The following is a 7,980-nucleotide window of genomic DNA, read 5'->3' on the forward strand; positions in this document are numbered from 1 at the left end:
TGGAGGAAAAGTATTAAGATAGAGGGCTAAGGTGTGTGGTCGAGTCGTAGTTTGTAGCTACGAGGGTTTGGTGTAGCTTGGTTGGTAGCTCAAGGGTTGGGGGAGGGGGGTCCTTGGTTTGTTAATGTACTTTACTTTTGTGGATGTCGTATCTCTGTTATTTTATCATGTTGCTCGCTTTTGATGTTTTTGTCTACTGTCCTTTGTCTTGAGCTGGGGGTTATCGGAAACATCCTCTCTACTTCTTCGAAGGTAGTGGTATGGACTGCGTACATTTTGCCCTCCCCAGACCCCACTATGTGGGAATATACTGGGTTGTTGTTGTTGTTGTTGTTATTGTTGTCGACCACACGTGATCGCTTTTATATTTTAAAATTCCAAAATAATCATTCCAATAATTTTTATATTAATTATTATTTCTTTTTAAAAATTTTGCCTGAAAATAATTTTAAAAAACCAATCACTTGTGGTCGATTTTATTTAAAATTAATAATTAAAAACTATTTTTAAAAAGCGACCACTTGTGGTCGGTTTTATTTTCAAAATTAAATTTAAAAATTTTATAAAAGCAACCACAAGTGGTCGGTTTTGGAATTAAAAAAATAAAAAAAATTATTTAGGAAACCGACCACAAGTGTGGTCGGTTTAATTTAAAAAAATAATTAAAAAATATTTTTGAAAAGTGACCACTTGTGGTTGGTTTTATTTTTAAAATTAAATTTAAAATATTTTATAAAAGTGACCACAAATGGTTGGTTTTGGAATTAATTTTTTTAAATTATTTAGAAAACTGACCACTTGTGGTTGGTTTTATTTAAAAAATATAATTGAAAACTAGTTTTAAAAAGCGATCACTTGTGGTTGGTTTTATATTCAAAATAAAATTTAAAATATTTTATAAAAGAGACCACAAGTGGTCGATTTGGGAATTAAAAAAATAGAAAAGAAAATTATTTAAGAAATCGACCACTTGTGGTCGCTTTTATATTAAAAAAATAAATATTTTAAAAAAGAGATCACTTGTTGTTGGTTTTTATTAAAAAATAAATATATGTAAAATCAAATATATTATTTTTAAAAATTACACTGGTCACACGTAGTCGATAACCAATATAATAATAAGAAATATATCAAATAAAATAAATAAATTACGTTAAACATAATCTTTATCTTTTACTTATGTTTCAATATATAAAATTAAAAATTTTCTTTGTATATACGTTAAATGACGTTAAACATAATCTATGTATAATGAATATGTCTATATCATACAGTTGAGGTTACAGTATTATGCTACTATTGCAGTTACAATAATGTAACGTACATATATAACCGATAATTCATCATAATATAATGAATGTGTTGTATTATAAGGTAACATACTTGTGGATGTGATGTATATAGTACGTATTCAAGAATTGATATATATAAATATAAATATGTATGATGTAGTGATCGATCGATGAACGATGTAGTAAAAAACTAGCAGAATTTATTCAAACATAATGAATACCTTCATTTGACATGATCGAAGTAATAATATACTTTACGTTGATGTTATATTAATGTAATCTAATCAAAATAATCGATAACTCATCAAAGTATGTATATGAAATACGTTGCATTATATTACGGGGTAATATACTCGTGTATGTATCTGATGTATATAGTTCGTATTTAGAATTTGATAGTCGATAGTGTGTATATGTGTGTGTATGCATAGGTAAATATAGAGTATACACACACACACACACAAACACACGCACACACACACACACACACATATATATATATATATATATATATATATATATATTATGTAGTGAAGTTATAATGACATAAGATAAACTAACCGAAATTCATCTGAGTATATATGAAATACCTTGTATATTATTATGGGGTAGTAAAATTGTGTATGTGATGTATATAGTACATATTTGAAAGCTTATAGCCAATCGAATATATGTATATATACGTATATACCGTGTAGTGACGTATGCAGAAATCAAAAGCTAGATAACTGAATCTATATATCAAAATATTTTGAATAATACGTTGATATCGTACTATTGAGGAAATACATATATAATTGTGTCAATGTAGACATGGGTATATTATTGAAGTTGTAATAACGTGAGCTAATTAATCGATAATTTATCTGATTAACACGCTGTAGTACGAGGTGTATATATATTATCGTATTTAAAGCTAATTAACCAAAAAATCATCCTAATTTGTAAAATGCATTGATATTATTATACGATTGAGGAAATATATTACTCGTGTTAATGTGATGATAAAATAACTTATTATATGATTTAACTTTTTAATAAAAATTGACCACAAGTGATAGTTTTTCCGATAGTAAATTTTTTAAAAAATAAATCGAACACTTATATTTTATTTTGTCAATAATTTTGTTATAGTAAATATTCAATCCGACCTGACCCAACCTATCAAAATAACCCTTTTCCTGTATAGTTACCCTACCCTCACCCCACCAACTCTTCATAGCAACACACACCCGACCTAAATCGCGACCCAATCGACCTCGACCTCGACGATGAAACTCAGTGATGACAGCTCGGCGACGACAGCTTCACGAGGACGGTAGCATTCGACAGCATCACCTTGGAAATTTACTTGTACTACTACTGTTTGCTGAGGGTATTGATTTTTGAGATATTTTGAGCACAAAAGGTAGATGTGGTTTAAGTTTAGTTCCTGACCTCAATTTGGCGATACTTCTGGTTTCCTTAGGCTAAACATTTATAAAAAGTTATGTCTTTATCGGTTGCATTTATTGTTGTCGCCTTCTTTCACTGTTGTTTTTCTGCTCACCAGTGAATTATTGTAAAAATTTCACCTAATTTTGACACTGATTCTGCTTATTTGAAACTTTAGAGTTATTATCTTAACTGCATTCTCTTTGCTCAACTTTATTTTGGTCTTCCTTTTCATTTTGCCCTTGATTTCTTCTACTTGGAGCAAATTGACTATTATAAAGGAAATGGGAAAGTAAATGAGAACAAAAGTAAATTGACTACTCTGTGAGCTAATTTGATGTTACTGTTTGACAGAATCCAAATTCGGGAAAATGATTGCTTTGTTATTTTCCAATGACCGCTTATCTCTTTTTCTTTAATTTAGGCCAAGCAAAGGTAAGTTGATTTCTCTCTATTTTCTTATAATGAAGTCTTTAAATGTTGTGTTAAGGTGAGATTATTCGCTGTAGAAGGCTTTGAAAGCTATAAGAATTTTGTGATGATTATATGGTATGAGAGAGACATGTGACGTACTTATTTGCTTTATTACACTTGTTCAATTATTTGACTTATACTAAAAATGAATAAGTTACTTGAAAGTGATTAAGTGTAATAACTTGAAGGTGAACTTTTATTTTGAATTTGTTTTGGATGTAGTTTGGTTTGGTAACTTGGGAGGTGACTTAGTGACTTGAAAATGTTGAAGTGTAGGTACTTGAAATGTGAATTTTTCATTTTGAATTTTGTTAAGCTTGGTAACTTGGGAGGTGACTTAGTGACTTGAAAATACTGAAAATGTAAAATTTTTATTTTGAATGTAGTTTAGTTTGGTAAATTGGGAGGTGACTTAGTGACTTGAAAGTGATTAAGTGTAGGTACTTGAAATGTGAATTTTTCATTTTGAATTTTGTTACGCTTGGTAACTTGTGAGGCGACTTAGTAACTTGAAAATATTGAAAATGTGCATTTTTCATTTTGAATGTAGTTTAGTTTGGTAACTTGGGAGCTGACTTAGTGACTTGATAGTGATTAATTTTAGGTACTTGAAACGTGAATTTTTGTATTGAATGTAGTTTAGTTTGGTAACTTGAGAGGTGACTTAGTAACTTGAAAATATTGAAGTGTAGGTACTGAAAATGTGAACTTTTCATTTTGAATTTTATTAAGCTTGGTAACGTGGGAGGTGACTTAGTGACTTGAAAATGTTGAAGTGTAGGTACTTGAAATGTGAACTTTTCATTTTGAATTTTGTTAAGCTTGGTAACTTGTGAGGTGACTTAGTGACTTGAAAATGTTGAAGTGTAAGTACTTGAAATGTGAATTTTTGTTTGAATGTAGTTTAGTTTGGTAACTTGGAAGGTGACTTAGTGACTTGAAAATGTTAAAGTGTAGGTACTTGAAATGTGAATTTTTTTTTTTGAATGTAGTTTAGTTTGATAACTTGGGAGGTGAGTTAGTGACTTGAAAGTGTTGAAGTGTAGGTACTTGAATGTGAATTTTTGTTTTGAATGGTTTGGTAACTTGGGAGCTGACTTAGTGACTTGAAAATGTTGAAATGTAGGTACTTGAAATGTGAATTTTTTATTTTGTATTTTGTGAAGCTTGGTAACTTGTGAGGTGACTTAGTGACTTGAAAATATTGAAAATGTGAATTTTTTATTTTGAATGTAGTTTAGTTTGATAACTTGGGAGGTGACTTAGTGACTTGAAAGTGATTAAGTGTAGGTACCTGAAATGTGAATTTTTGTTTGAATGTAGTTTAGTTTGGTAACTTGGGAGGTAACTTAGTGACTTGAAAATGTTGAAGTGAAGGTACTTGAAATGTGAATTTTTTATTTTGAATGTAGTTTAGTTTGGTAACTTGGGAGGTGTCTTAGTGACTTGAAAATGTTGAAGTGTAGGTACTTGAAATATGAACCTTTCATTTTGAATTTTGTTAATCTTGGTAACTTATGAGGTGACTTAGTGACTTGAAAATGTTGAAGTGTAAGTACTTGAATGTGAATTTTTTATTTTGAATGTAGTTTAATTTGGTAACTTGGGAGGTAACTTAGTGACTTGAAAATGTTGAAGTGTAGGTATTTGAAATGTGAATTTTTCATTTTGAATGTAGTTTAGTTTGGTAACTTGTGAGGTGACTTAGTGACTTAAAAATATTGAAGTGAAGGTACTTGAAATGTGAATTTTTCATTTGAATGCAGATTAGTTTGGTGACTTGTGAGGTGACTTAGTGACTTGAAAATGTTGAGGTGTAGGTACTTAAAATGTGAATTTTTTATTTCAAATGTAGTTTAGTTTGGTAACTTGGGAGGTGACTTAGAGACTTGAAAATGTTGAAGTGTAGGTACGTGAATTGTGAACTTTTTATTTTGAATTTAGTTTACATTGGTAACTTGAGAGGTGTATTAGTGACTTAAAAATGTTTAAGTATAGGTACTTGAAATGTGTACTTTTCATTTTGAATTTAGTTTAATTTGGTAACTTGAGAGGTGAATAGTGACTTGAAAATCTTGAAGTGTAGATACTTGAAATGTGAACTTTTCATTTTGAATTTAGTTTAGCTGGGTAATTTGTGAAGTGAATTAAGTGACTTGAAAATGTTTAAGTGTACGTATTTGAAATGTGAATTAGTGACTTTTGTTTTGAATTTAGGTGCTTAAAATGTGAACTTTTGTGACTTGAACTAATTACTTAAATGTGATTGATTGTGTAGATGGAACCTGATTATAGCTGGATATATCAATGGAATAATGATAATAGAATAGATCTTATGGTGGAATTTGTTGAAGATGTCAATCGATTTATTGAACATGCCAAGACACTTGTTGATTGGTCACTTTTTCAGGCGATTCGTTGTCCTTGTGTTAAATGTGGTGGTACAGGTATTTTAAAAGAAGTTGTACAGGGTCATATTTATAGAAAATGGTTTCATGAGGACTTTTTTAAGATTGCGTAATAGCTATGGTGATATTGAGCAAAATAACTTTGTTGTTGGTGAAAGTAGTAGGTCTGCGGGGCATAATAACTATCAAGATACCTAGATGACAGAAATGGTGCATAATGCTTTTGGGATGCAACATGGGGGCGGCTTTAGGGAAAATTTCGAAGATGTTCCCAATAGAGAAGTACATCGTCATTATGAACAATTGCATGTTGCTAGTCATTCTTTGTTTGACGGGTGTTCGCACTCTCATTTGTCTGTTGTTGTTAGATTATTAAGTATTAAGCTGAGCGGAATATTGCTGAAGATCGAATTGACTCAATGATAAACCTTATTAAAGAGTTAGTTGACCTCGCTTTAGAGGTTCCTGAGTCTTTCTATAAGGCAAAAATAATGGTGTCAAAGTAAGGTTTCTCCTCGATTAGAATTGCTTGTAGTAAAAAGGGTTGCATGTTATACTTTAAGGAAGATGCTAACCTAGAGTCCTGTAAGTTTTGTCAACACCCTCAATATAAGTGTGGTTGTCATGCAAATAAAATTGTTATTAACACTATGCATTATTTACCTCTAATACCAAGGTTGAAGAGGTTGTATGCTTCAAACAACTCAGCTCCTCATATGAGATGGCATAGTGAAAATAGAAGACCCACTGGTGTTATGTGTCATCCATCTGATGGAGTGGCTTAGAAGCATTTTATGCAACTTATCCAGATTTTACAGCTGAGCCACGAAATATTCTTTTGGGATTGTGTGAAGATGGTTTCTCACCTTTTCTGTTGGTGCTGTGACATATTCATGTTGGCCTATATTTATCACCTTGTATAATCTTCCTCCTGAAATGTTGATGACTAGTCTTTATATATTTCTGAAGTGTGTTGTTCCTGGACCACATAATCTAAAAAGAGGAATAGATATATACTTGTAACCTTTGATTGATGAACTTCAAATTTTATGGCATGAGCAGGTTGAAACTTGGGACATTTCACTTACACAGAATTTCAATCTTTGTGCATATCTAATGTGGACTATTAATGATTTTTCTGCTTATGGAATGTTGTTCGGGTGGATGACAGCTGGAAAGTTGGCTTGTCTATATTGCATGGATAAAACAAAATCTTTCACATTGAGACATGGCAGAAAAAATTCATGGTTTGATTGTCATTGTTATTTCTTGCCACCTAATCATGAGTTTAGGAGATTCAAGAATGCATTCAGAAAGAATAGAACTGATTGTGATGGTCCACCTCCAAGGTTATCTGGTCATGACATTTGGGTGATAGTTTGAAATTTTCCAAAGGCTAGCGAGGAACTATTGTATAGGTTTGATGGATATGACATTTCACATAATTGGACTACGTAAAGTATATTTTGGGAGTTAGAATATTGGACAGATAATTTACTTAGCCATAATATTGATGTCATGAATATTGAGAAGAACTATTTTGACAACTTGTTCAACACAGTTATGGATGTTACCGGCAAGACAAAGGATAATTCTAAGGCTAGACTTTATTTACCAGAATATTGCAAGCGTAGAGAATTACACTTACAGGAGGGGCCCAATGGCAATGTTCTTAAGCCCAACGCTAGTTATACATTCAAGTTAGATCAAAATAAAAAAATATGTGAGTGAGTCCAAAGTTTGAAGATGCCCGATGGATATGCCTAAAATTTGAGAAAAAGGGTTGATATGGCACAAGAAGTCTTACATGGAATGAAAAGCCATGATTGTCATATTTTCATGGAACAATTACTTTCAGTTGCTTTTATTGTTTTGCCTGAAAACATATGGAAACCGATAGCAGAGATTAGTTTATTTTTCAAAGACTTAGTTTGTGTAGGTTGTATTTGTTATGTATTGATGTCTTTATGCTTTGTACTAGTTACTTTATGTTTCTTGTTTAATATTGATATATAATATACTGTGTAAGATTATTGTTGTCACTTTTCCATCTTTTATGTAGTATTAGAAATATTCTTGTCTTTCTCGTGTTGTTGGAGCGAGTCTAAACTTGCTATGGTTATGTAACTATTTCACTGGTGTTTTAATACTAATTTAGTGATTTGAAATGTGAATTAGTAACTTGAAATTAGTTACTTGGAATTTTTTAACACTGGTGTTTTCTTATATTTATTTTGTAAGGACTAACTACTTGTTAACTTTACATAATTTAGATGGGAGGTAAAGGTGACAAAGGTAAGCAAAAAGTTGATCCTAGAAAGACAAAAAAACAAAAAACAACCTCCGCCTTATAGACGACCATCAGGTATTCA

Source organism: Capsicum annuum, chromosome 2, assembly GCF_002878395.1.
Source record: "Capsicum annuum cultivar UCD-10X-F1 chromosome 2, UCD10Xv1.1, whole genome shotgun sequence".
In the NCBI taxonomy this organism is placed as follows: domain Eukaryota; kingdom Viridiplantae; phylum Streptophyta; class Magnoliopsida; order Solanales; family Solanaceae; genus Capsicum; species Capsicum annuum.